This window comes from Loxodonta africana, chromosome 2, assembly GCF_030014295.1.
Source record: "Loxodonta africana isolate mLoxAfr1 chromosome 2, mLoxAfr1.hap2, whole genome shotgun sequence".
NCBI classification, from domain to species: Eukaryota; Metazoa; Chordata; class Mammalia; order Proboscidea; family Elephantidae; genus Loxodonta; species Loxodonta africana.
In genome coordinates, this window is record NC_087343.1 from 1452331 (window position 1) to 1464596 (window position 12266).

The 12266-nt window shown below is 48.9% G+C and overlaps 1 protein-coding gene across 1 annotated transcript in view; it reads left to right on the plus strand.

The window, feature by feature from the left end:
* Window positions 1–1415: 1415 nt before the first annotated feature.
* The window catches only part of CMBL (carboxymethylenebutenolidase homolog), a 39817-nt gene continuing 28966 nt past the window's right edge, over window positions 1416–12266 (plus strand). The window contains exon 1 of the mRNA XM_064270385.1: window positions 1416–1725. The gene's annotated coding sequence lies outside the window, so the exon portion shown is untranslated. The remainder of the gene's footprint in view (window positions 1726–12266) is intronic.

Below are 12266 nucleotides of genomic sequence, written 5' to 3' on the forward strand. Positions count from 1 at the left end.
ATTCATCATCCAGCTATCACATGCATAGGAGGCAACTGAAAATGTCAGGGCCTGTTTCAGGAACACCTTAGTCCTTAAAGTGACATCTTTGTTTTTCAACACTATAAAGAGGTCTTTTGCAACAGATTTGCCCAATGCAATATGTCATTTGATGTCTTGGCTACTGTTTCCGTGGGCTTTGATTGTGGATCCAAGAAAAATGAAATCCTTGACAATGTTAATCTTTTCTCCGTTTATCATGATGTTGCTTATTGGTACAGTTGTGAGGATTTTTGTTTTCTTATGTTGAGGTGGGAAACCCTGGTGGTGTAGTGCTTAAAAGCTACAGCTGCTAACCAGAAGGTCGGCAGTTTGAATCCACTGGGTGCTCCTTGGGAACTCCGGGGCAGCTCTACTCTGTCCTGTGGGGTTGTTATGAGTTGGAATAGACTGGCTGGCAGTGGGTTTGGATGTTGAGGTGTTATCTGTACTGAAAGCTGCGACCTTTGATCTTCATTAATAAGTGCTTCAAGTCCTCTCTACTTGCAGCAGGCAAGGCTGTGTCATCTGCATATCACAGGTTGTTAATGGGTCTTCCTCCAATCCTGACACTTGTTTTTCTTCACAAGTATCACAAACCATATCCCAGTAATATATTTTATGTCATTGATTTACCTCCTATCCGGAGAAAAGATCCAAGGAAAAAGTCATCCCCAACCTGAAATTCCCAAGTAAAAGCGTGGAAACAAATGAGCTTCAAACGCCAGGCCTCGGGTTTTCCGGTGAAACTCCTGGGGCCGAGGGAAGCTGCCTTCCCTCCGCGGCTGCCACCTGCTTTCCTCAGGAGCACTTCCCCATTCTCTTTCTGGGCTTCTCTGTGGCCTCAGTCAGCTGACCAGACAAAACGGGGGGGGGGGGAGCAGCGAGAGACACGCCATCATTTATTTTAAAAACCAGCCTCCTTGAGCTCTGCAGCAGACGACGTAGATCAATGATGGGCCGGCCTCCGCGCTGCCCCTGCTCCCCCTTCTGGTCACCCTTCTCCTCTCCTCACCCCTCCCGCTTCCGGCCACCCTTCTCCTCTCCTCACCCCTCCCGCTTCCGGTCACCCTTCTCCTCTCCTCACCCCCCCTTCCGGTCGCCCTTCTCCTCTCCTCACCCCTCCCTCTTCCGGTCACCCTTCTTCTCTCGCCCCTCCCTCCTCCTCTCCACACCCATCCCCCTTCCGGTCCCCTTCCTCCCCTCGCCCCTCCCTCCTCCTTTCCTCTCTCACCTCCCTCCCTCCTCTCCTCTCCCCTCCCCCTTCCGGTCACCCTTCTCTCACCCCTCCCTCCCTTCTCTCCTCTCCCCTCCCCCTCCTCTCCTCTCCCCTCCTCCTCCCTCCCTCCTCTCCTCTCCCCTCCCTCTCCCCCCTCCTCTCCCGCCTCCGCTCTTCTCCCTCCTCCTCCTCCTTCCTCTTCCTCCCTCCATGCCCCCCCCCCAGCATTCCCGGGAGGCCAGACTGGTCCCTCTGCAGACCCCGCCTTCCTGGGTCACCGCGTCCACTTCCCGTCCGAGAAGAGGCGCCTCCCCCTCGGTGGGCCCGTGACTGTGCCCTGGGCCCTGCCCACGCTGGGTGTCGCCCCGCGCGGGGGGAAGCAGTTTTGAGGACGAAGCAGGTGCGCTCCACCGGGGAGAGGGGCGGCTCTGCGGGGCTGCCGTGCGCGCGCCTTTGTATCAGCAAATACGGTCTCTGGCACGTGCCAGGTGAGTAACCTCCTGGGCCAGCTGATGGAGCGCCTCTCCCCTGTCACCCAAGTCCCGCCTGGTCCTGGCAGAAGCGCACCCACACCCGCTGTACCTGCCTGTCGGCGACTAGCCGTACCTGCTTAAAAACAGCTGGAATCCTAGTGTGTGTAAACAAGGGTTCCTTTTAACACTGCCTTTCCTCCATGCCGTTAAATACCCTTTGAAAGTGTTTCCCACGTTGGACATTTTGATTGCGTGGTTTTGACCAAAACTGTGGACAAACGGGCTTATTTGCATCAAGATCATTTTCATGCTGTTGGCAATGTTTCCAGCCATGGGTCGTGAAGAGGAGGCCCGGGGCCAGGGGTGTGACATCATGTCCTAAGGCTCTGGGCACCTGTTGCCCAGAAAGATTTGTGCAGTTTATTTGCCCCCAGCTGTGTGGCGGGGACAGAGAAACGCGTCATCCTCCCCCAGGCCTTGATTCCTTTGGCTACCTGCAGTTTATGTTTATTTGAGATGGAAAATGCCATCTTAAAAAAAAAAAAAAAGGTGCCATCTTGTTGTTTAACTTGTATATGAGTGAGCCCTGGGGTATGGTAAAGGGCATCCTGACCCAGGAACCAGCCAGAGCAAAGGCCAAAGGGGTATGTGCCTGGCCTCTCTAAGGAGCTGCAGGGGGCCAGCTGTGTTCCCCACCTCTACCTTTCTAAGTCACACTGGCTCCCCTGCACTTCAGTCTTTGAGTGGCATAAATGGTTAAGATGGAAACGTTGGAGGTTCAAGTCCACCCAGATGTACCTTGGAAGAAAGGCCTGGCTGTATACTTTCAAAATATCAGCCATTGAAAACCCTGTGGAGCACAGTTCTACAGTGACACACATGGGGTCACCATGAGTTGAAGTCAACTCTACAGCAACTGGTTTGGTTTTTTGGGATCATAAACCCTACAGAAAATACAAATGTGGTTGCTGGAAAGTAAGTATGTGGAGAGCTGAAGTCCATAGACTTGCCGAAGGCAAGCAGGGGCCCGCCTTCCTGCCTGCAAAATTGAAAACCAGTTCTCACTAGCGTTTCTACAGTGTTTAAATCCGATAAAGGGCAAACGCTGCCTCCCGGCCTCTCTCCCACTGCACCTTGCCCTCCTGTGTCACCACCCTGCTGCCTTACCTGTGGCCAGAGCCCTTGCTGGGCTTGCAGGCGGCTCCTATCTCCCAATCTCTTAAGTTCCCACGGAGCCCTAGTGGCACAGTGGTTAAGAGCTCAGCTGCTAACCAAAAGTTCGGCAGTTTGAATCCCCCAGCTGCTCCTTGGAAACCCAGTGGGGCAGTTCTACTCTGTCGTATAGGGTTGCTGTGAGTCAGAATCAGCTCAGTGGCGAAGTGTTTGTTTATTTCTGCATTTCTTAGCTTGTCACAGCCCCATCCACAGCTGTCGCCTGGCTCCTCGAAATCTGTGTTGTCTATTTCTGTTAGAGGACTGGGTTGCTTTGGGAAGCCTGATCACTGAGTTCTTTAAATCCTGGAGGTAAGAAGGCAGGACAGTACCTTATGATCCATTTCTCCTCTTTCTGATGTCCCCTGGGAAAAGGGAATGCTGCTCGATCACATGTTAAAGGATCGTTTCCAGGAGAAGTAAAATCATGGCTCTCATGCGGATGTAAACAGGAACGTGTGTTAGAGGCTTTGTTTTACTCCTAAGGAGGGACCAGGCAGATGTTATCATCAGCTCAAAAAAGAAGTTAGGAAGCGTGAGTTTGTAGAGGAAGAGAACCTCCAAGAAGGTCTACCTGATGAGAGGAGGAGCTGGAGGTCCGACGTGCCCGCTTCCAGTGGTCCCCAAGGGTCCTGGCTGGTATTCTTGCTGAGGCACCTCTGTGGGCTGAGGCGGGGGCCATAAAGTCCCCCAGAGGGTGGGCTAGTGAACCTGTGCAGATGGAGGTGGCTGGCTCTGTGCCTGCACGTGGGGAGTTGCCAGCTGGCGTGATGCCTGCGCTATGGGCACTGCCCAGGGTTGTGCCAGCCCAGTGTCTCACGGTGTGTCCTATCTATGTGGGCTTGGTGAAACCAACCAAACCAAACCCCCTGTCGCAGAGACAATTCCGTCACATAGCCACCATATAGGACAGAGTAGGACTGCCCCACCGGGTTTCCAAGGCTGTAACCTTTACGGAAGAAGACTGCCACATCTTTCTCCCTTGGAGCTGCTGGTGAGTTTGAACCACCTACCTTTTGATTAGCAGCCGAGCACTTTTAAGCAGTATGAGACCAGGGCTCCTGGGTTTAGTAAGGAAGGACTTCATTCAAAAGTATTATTATGGGGTGGACGTGGGGGCAGGGGAGACTCAGCAGTAGGGCAGCGGGGCTGTTGCAGTAGGACTCTAACATAAGGAAGTGCCTCAAGTGTTAGTCAAAAAGAGTTCTTCTTTTATACCAAAACCAAACCCACTGCCGTGGAGTCGGTTCTGACTCAAAGCTACCCTGTGGACAGATTAGAACTGCCCCATAGAGTTTCCAAGGAGCGGCTGGTAGATTCGAACTGCTGACCTTTTGGTTAGCAGCCGAGCTTTAAACCTCTGCAGTACCAGGGCTCCATAGTGACCTGATAGGACAGAGTGAAATTGCCCCGTACGGTTTCCAAGGCTCTAATCTTCACGGAAGCAGACTGCCACATCTGCCAGTGTGCTCAAACCACCAGCCTTTAGGTTAGCAGCCGAGTGCTTTAACCATTGAGCCACCAGGGCTCCTTATAAAGAAGAAAACAAACCCGCTGCTGTTGACCCAGTTCCGACTCATAGTGATCCTGTAGGACAGAGTAGAATTAATTGCCCTGTAGGATTTCTAAGGAGTGACTGGTGGACTTGAAATGCCAACCTTTTGATTAGTAGCCTGAGCTCTTAACCACTTTGCCACCAGGGTGCCTTATGAAACCTGGGGCTGTTGAGTCAATTCTGACTCACAGTGACCGTTATCCAAAACCAAAAAACCACTGCCGTCGAGTCGATTCCAACTCATAGCAACCCTACAGGACAGAGTAGAACGGCCCCATAGAGCTTCCAAGGAGCGCGTTAGCAGCCGTAGCACTTAACCACTACGCCACCAGGGTTTCCGTGACCCTTACAGAGGAGTGCAAATGGCTAACGTGCTTGCCTGGTAACTGAAAGGTTAGAGGTTCGATTCCATCCAGGGGTGCCTCGGAGGAAAGGCCTGGCTACCTACTTCTGAAAAACCAGCCACTGAGAACCCTACGGAGCACAGTCCTACTCTGCACACGTGGAGATAACATGAGTCAGAGTGACTCGACCGCAGCCAGTGATTGGAACAAGGGTAAAAATCAAACCAAACCAAACCCTTTGCTGTCGAGTTGATTCCAACTCATAGTGACCTTATAGGACAGAGGCGGAACTGCTCCACAGGGTTTCCAAGGAGTGCCTGGTGGATTCGAACTGCCAGCCTTTTGGTTAGCAGCTGAGCTCCTAACCACTGTGCCACCAGGAACAAGGATAGAACTGGGTAAATGTTCTACCCTGAGGTCAAGCTGTTCTCTGGGAGAGAGGGGCCCTTCAGGAGGGCTGGGTGCTGGCTCAGCTGAGGGGTCAAGGTTCAGGGACCTGGGGAGGAGGGGAGGCTTAACCCGAGTTTGGCCAACAAGCACTTTGTTCTGAGTGCTCGGTGAGGCCAGGCAGCCCAGTTAATCGTTCACAGGCAAGGAGGGGAGCTCAGGGTCTGTGCGTGTCCTTGTCCTGGGTGCACAAGGGGTGCTGTGAGTCTTGTTGGGTCATATGGGAAGGGGGGTTCTTTGCAGTACTCCATTTTCCAAAATACAGAGTGTGGGGGGACCTCCTCACTGGTGATGTTTTCCAGGCTCTCAGGACTCAGATAAGATCCAGCACTGTCAGAGCCACGAGGAGTGCCCCAAATTCCAGGGGCTGTGCCTGTGGGGACCAGGGGCCGGGTCTGGGGTGGGCCATGTGTCCCCAGCACATCTGCTGTGGCACAAAAGAGCCTTCTAGGACCGCGCCACATCCTGTGAAGCTCTGTATCCCCTGCCATCATCCCACACAGCAGGACCCGCACTGAATAGACAGACCCTTTGTGTTTCCATGGAAACGCGGGCACCATCTGCAGAGGGCCCTGGGGCCTCTGAGTCCAGCCCGCTCTTCTGTGCTGTCTGGTGGAGGTTTGATTGGCTTCCTCTGCATCCGTGGAGAAATCAGCTTAGTCTCTGTCTGCAGTTCCACTCGGCACTCCTTTGCTGCTGTTGTTAGCTGCCATCTAGCTGGCCCCCGACTTGTGGTGACCCCATATGCAACCAAAGGAAACGCTGCCCTGTCCTGCACCATTCCTATGATCCATTTCAGGTTGGACCATTGTGGTCCATAGGGTTTTCTTTGGCTGATTTCTGGAAGTCAGTCTCTAGGCCTTTCTTCCTAGTCCATCTTAGCCTGCAAGCTTCGCCGAAACCTGTTCAGCGTCATAGCAGTATACGAGCCCCCACTGACAGACGGGAGGTGGCTGCGCACGAGGTGCCTCAGGTGGGATTGGAATCGGTGTCTCCCACGTGGAAGGAAGGGGTTTTACCAGTGAAACAACACTGCCCCAGCGTTCCTTTGTTGTTAGGTTAGGTACTGTCAAGTCGGTTGCAACTCGTAGCGATCCCCCATACGACAAAACGGAACACCGCCCAGTCCTGCGCCAGCCTCAGAATCATTGCTATGAGCTCATTGTTACAGCCTGTGTCAGTCCATCTCCTTGAGGGCCTTCCTCTTTTTCGCTGACCCTCTACTTTACCAAGCACAATGTCCTTCTCCAGGGACTGGTCCCTCCTGACAACATGTCCAGAGTATGTGAGATGTAGTCTCACCATCCTTGTTTCTAGGGAACGTCTGGCTGTACGTCTTCTAAAACAGATTTGTTCGTTCTTTTGTCAGTCCATAGTATATTCGATATTCTTCGCCAACACCACAATTCAAAGGCGTCAATTCTTTGGTCTTCCTTATTCATCATCTAGCTTTCCCGTACATACGAGGCAATTGAAAACACCATGGCTTGGGTCAGGTGCACCTTAGTCCTCAAGGTGACGTTGTTGCTTTTTAACACTTTAAAGAGGTATTTTGCAGCATTTTTGCCCAATGCAATATGGCATTTGATTTCTTTTTTTTCTTTATTAACTTTTATTGAGCTTCAAGTGAACATTTACAAATCAAGTCAGACTGTCACATATAAATTTATATACACCTTACCCTGTACTCCCACTTGCTCTCCCCCTAATGAGTCAGCCCTTCCAGTCTCTCCTTTCGTGACAGTTTTGCCAGCTTCCAACTCTCTCTATCCTCCCATCCCCCCACCAGACAGGAGATGCCAACACAGTCTCAAGTGTCCACCTGATATAATTAGCTCACTCTTCATCAGCATCTCTCTCCTACCCACTGTCCAGTCCCTTTCATGTCAGATGAGTTGTCTTCGGGGATGGTTCCTGTCCTGGGCCAACAGAAGGTTTGGGGACCATGACCGCCGGGATTCCTCTAGTCTCAGTCAGACCATTAAGTGTGGTCTTTTTATGAGAATTTGGGGTCTGCATCCCACTGATCTCCTGCTCCCTCAGGGGTTCTCTGTTGTGCTCCCTGTCAGGGCAGTCATCGGTTGTGGCTGGGCACCAACTAGTTCTTCTGGTCTCAGGATGATGTAGGTGTCTGGTTCATGTGGCCCTTTCTGTCTCTTGGGCTCTTAGTTGTCGTGTGACCTTGGTGTTCTTCATTCTCCTTTGCTCCAGGTGGGTTGAGACCAATTGATGCGTCTTAGTTGGCCGCTTGTTAGCATTTAAGACCCCAGACACCACATTTCAAAGTGGGATGCAGAATGTTTTCATAATAGAATTATTTTGCCAGTTGACTTAGAAGTCCCCTTAAACCATGGTCCCCAAACCCCCGCCATTGCTCCGCTGACCTTTGAAGCATTCAGTTTATCCCGGAAACTTCTTTGCTTTTGGTCCAGTCCAGTTGAGCTGACCTTCCATGTATTGAGTATTGTCCTTCCCTTCACCTAAAGCAGTTCTTAGCTACTAACTAATCAGTAAAAAACCCTCTCCCACCCTCCCTCCCTCCCCGCCTCGTAACCACAAAAGTATGTGTTCTTCTCAGTTTATACCATTTCTCAAGATCTTATAATAGTGGTCTTATACGATATTTGTCCTTTTGCCTCTGACTAATTTCTCTCAGCATAATGCCTTCCAGGTTCCTCCATGTTATGAAATGTTTCACAGATTCGTCACTGTTCTTTTATCTATGCGTAGTATTCCATTGTGTGAATATACCACAGTTTATTTAACCATTCATCCGTTGATGGACACCTTGGTTGCTTCCAGCTTTTTGCTATTGTAAACAGAGCTGCAGTAAACATGGGTGTGCATATATCTGTTCGTGTGAAGGCTCTTATTTCTCTAGGGTATATTCCGAGGAGTGGGATTTCTGGGTTGTATGGTAGTTCTATTTCTAACTTTTTAAGAAAACGCCAGATAGATTTCCAAAGTGGTTGTACCATTTTACATTCCCACCAGCAGTGTATAAGAGTTCCAATCTCTCCGCAGCCTCTCCAACATTTATTATTTTGTGTTTTTTGGATTAATGCCAGCCTTGTTGGAGTGAGGTGGAATCTCATCGTAGTTTTAATTTGTATTTCTCTAATGGCTAATGATCGAGAGCATTTTCTCATGTATCTGTTAGCTGCCTGAATATCTTCTTTAGTGAAGTGCGTGTTCATATCCTTTGCCCACTTCTTGATTGGGTTGTTTGTCTTTCTGTGGTTGAGTTTTGACAAAATCATATAGATTTTAGAGATGAGGCGCTGGTCGGAGATGTCATAGCTGAAAATTCTTTCCCAGTCTGTAGGTGGTCTTTTTACTCTTTTGGTGAAGTCTTCAGATGAGCATAGGTGTTTGATTTTTAGGAGCTCCCAGTTATCTGGTTTCTCTTCGTCATTTTTGGTAATGTTTTGTATTCTGTTTATGCCTTGTATTAGGGCTCCTAAGGTTGTCCCTATTTTTTCTTCCATGATCTTTATCGTTTTAGTCTTTATGTTTAGGTCTTTGATCCACTTGGAGTTAGTTTTTGTGCACGGTGTGCAGTATGGGTCCTGTTTCATTTTTTTGCAAGTGGATATCCAGTTATGCCAGCACCATTTGTTAAAAAGAGTATCTTTTCCCCAATTAACTGACACTGGGCCTTTGTCAAATATCAGCTGCTCATATGTGGATGGATTTATATCTGGGTTCTCAGTTCTGTTCCACTGGTCTATGTGTCTGTTGTTGTACCAGTACCAGGCTGTTTTGACTACTGTGGCTGTATAATAGGTTCTGAAATCAGGTAGAGTGAGGCCTCCCACTTTGTTCTTCTTTTTCAGTAATGCTTTGCTTATCCGGGGCTTCTTTCCCTTCCATATGAAGTTGGTGATTTGTTTCTCTATCACCTTAAAAAATGACATTGGAATTTGGATCGGAAGTGTATTGTATGTATAGATGGCTTTTGGTAGAATAGACATTTTTACTATGTTAAGTCTTCCTATCCATGAGCAAGGTATGTTTTTCCACTTAAGTATGTCCTTTTGAATTTCTTGTAGTAGAGCTTTGTAGTTTTCTTTGTATAGGTCTTTTACATCCTTGGTACGATTTATTCCTAAGTATTTTATCTTCTTGGGGGCTACTGTGAATGGTATTGATTTGGTTATTTCCTCTTCAATGTTCTTTTTGTTGATGTAGAGGAATGCAAGTGATTTTTGTATGTTTATCTTATAACCTGAGACTCTGCCAAACTCTTCTATTAGTTTCAGTAGTTTTCTGGAGGATTCCTTAGGGTTTTCTGCGTATAAGATCATGTCATCTGCAAATAGAGATAATTTTACTTCCTCCTTGCCAATCCGGATGCCCTTTATTTCTTTGTCTAGCCTAATTGCTCTGGCTAGGACTTCTAGCACAATGTTGAATAAGAGCGGTGATAAAGGGCATCCTTGTCTGGTTCCCGTTCTCAAGGGAAATGCTTTCAGGCTCTCTCCATTTAGAATGATGCTGGCTGTTGGCTTTGCATAGATGGCATTTGATTTCTTGACTGCTACCTCCATGGGCGTAGATTGTGGATTCAAGTAAAATGACATGCTTGACAACCTCAGTCATTTCTTCATTTATCACGATGTTGTTTATTGGTCATTTATTCCATAGCAATTTGTGATCTTTTGACTCTTCCATCGAACCAGTGATAACATCTGTCTGGTTCCCTCCTATCGTGTGAGTAAAACGGAATCCTTTCCACATATTTGTTTTCCTATCTGCATGAGAGCCATGGGTTTGCTCTTTTCTGAAAAAATGTCTTTGAACAAATATATGATTTTGAAAAAACAAAGCCCAAAGTCCTGTCAGCACAGGGCGCTCTGCAGGGCTGCCCAGGGTGGTCAGGAGAGGTGCCGTCTCCACCCACCTGCAGTGGACCTGGCCCAGCACCTTCTGCCCACGTGAAGGTCTGGGCAGGGCTCCAGCCTTCTATGGGCACATCCCTCAACTCTCCTGGCCACGCCCCTTCTGGTGGGTGAATAACCTTGTGGTGCGCCTCCGTGACCCGCTGGGGTAAAGGTGCCCGTTGGAGAGTGGCTGCCTGGCAACGGCCAGGACTTCTTGTGCCCCAGGTCCTCGTGGGCCAGCCAGGTGAGACATCGCCTAGCACTGGTTCTCAGCAGGCAGTGCGGCTGGGCATGAAGCCTGCTGCTGCTGGTCCTGGGTTGCTGTGTGCCTCTCTGTAGTGACCTCTGTTGGCGCTTCGTGTTGTCCCTGGGCAGTGCAGATGGAGGACACGCTGGGCTGCACACCCAAGGGGCGGAGGCTTGAAGCCACCAGCGGCGCCTCGGAATCTGCTTCTGAAAAACCAGCCATTGCAAACCCTGTGGAGTGCAGTTCTACTCTGACACACACGGGGTCACCATGAGTTGGAGTCCACGCGACAGCAACTGGTTTTTAAAATGTGGCTTATGAAAAAACCTTGAAAACAGTAAAATGATCTCCCATCAAGTAACTAGCTATTAACTTGTCTCTCCTTACAATTTAACTGTTTTACCTCTAATTATAAAATATTTAGAATGTTCACGAAAGTACAGGAAATAATGTGCCAGTCACCCATATTCACATCACCCAGATTTAAAACATGTTAACATTTTGTCCTTTGTACTTCAAATAAAAAATTCAAAGGAAATAAAATGTAACACATACAGCCAGTCAGGAAGTGCCATCTCTTTCCCTTCCCCCGTCCTGCTGTCTTGGTGTTGGTGTCATACTTTTACCACACACATTTGTTGTTGTTGTTAGGTGCCGTCGAGTTGGTTCCAACTCATAGCGACCCTGAGTACAACAGAACGAAGCACCGCCCGCTCCTGCGCCATCCTCACGATTTTTGCTATGTTTGAGCCCATTATTGCAGCCGCTGTGTCAGTCCATCTCGTTGAGGGTCTTCCTCTTTTCCGCTGACCCTGTACTCTGCCAAGCATGATGTCCTTCTCCAGGGACTGGTCCCTCCTGACAACATGTCCAAAGTATGTAAGACGCAGTCTCGCCATCCTTGCTTCTAAGGAATGCTCTGGTTGTACTTCTCCCAAGACAGATTTGTTCATTCTTCTGACTGTCCATGGTATATTTAAGATTCTTCGCCAACACCATAATTCAAACGTGTCAATTCTTCTTCGGTCTTCCTTATTCATCATGCAACTTTCTCACGCCATTGAGGTGATTGAAAACACCGTGGCTTGGGTCAGACGCACCTTAGCCTTCAAGGTGACAGCTTAGCTTTTTAACATACATTTAGTAATCAAATATGCATAGTTTTTGTTTTTTAACATTGACATGGTGTCAGAAAAGCAGTTGCCTTTTACATAGCGTTGTTGGTAAATAATAGGTATAGTTTGTTCACTCAGCTGCTATGCAGTATGCTTTTTATGAATAAATCAGAATGTGTCCACTCTCGCCCGACGGTCCTTTAGATTGCTCCCAGTCGTTGGTGTCGTAGTTAGTACCACCTAGAACGTCCTGGGATATCCACCTTGGCACAGGTGTGAGTTTCTCTAGGGCATGCACAAAGTGGTGAGGTTTCTGGTGTCTTAGAATTCTCCAGAGAAACAGAGCCAACAAGATATATATAGAAAGAGAAGGGGGGTTTATTTTAAGGAATTGGATCAGAAGATTGTAGGAACTGGCAAGTCCAAAATGTGTAGATCAGATGACAGGCTAGAGCTTCCTGCAGGCTTGTGTCTGAAATGGCCCAAGGGATGTCTGTTTACACAATCCTTCTCCCTTGGGAAAGCTCAGTTTTTGTTCTTACCAAGGCCTTCAACCGATCGGATGAGGCCCACCCGGGTTGTGGAGGGTGATCTGCTTTACCTAGAATCAGCTGATTGTAGATATCGGACCAGTTATTGTCAAATGGACTCCAACTTGTGGCCCCCCCGACGTGTGTCAGAGTAGAACTGCACTCCGTGGGTTTGCGATGGCTAGATAGATCAGCAGGGCTTTTTTTCCAAGGCACCTCCGGG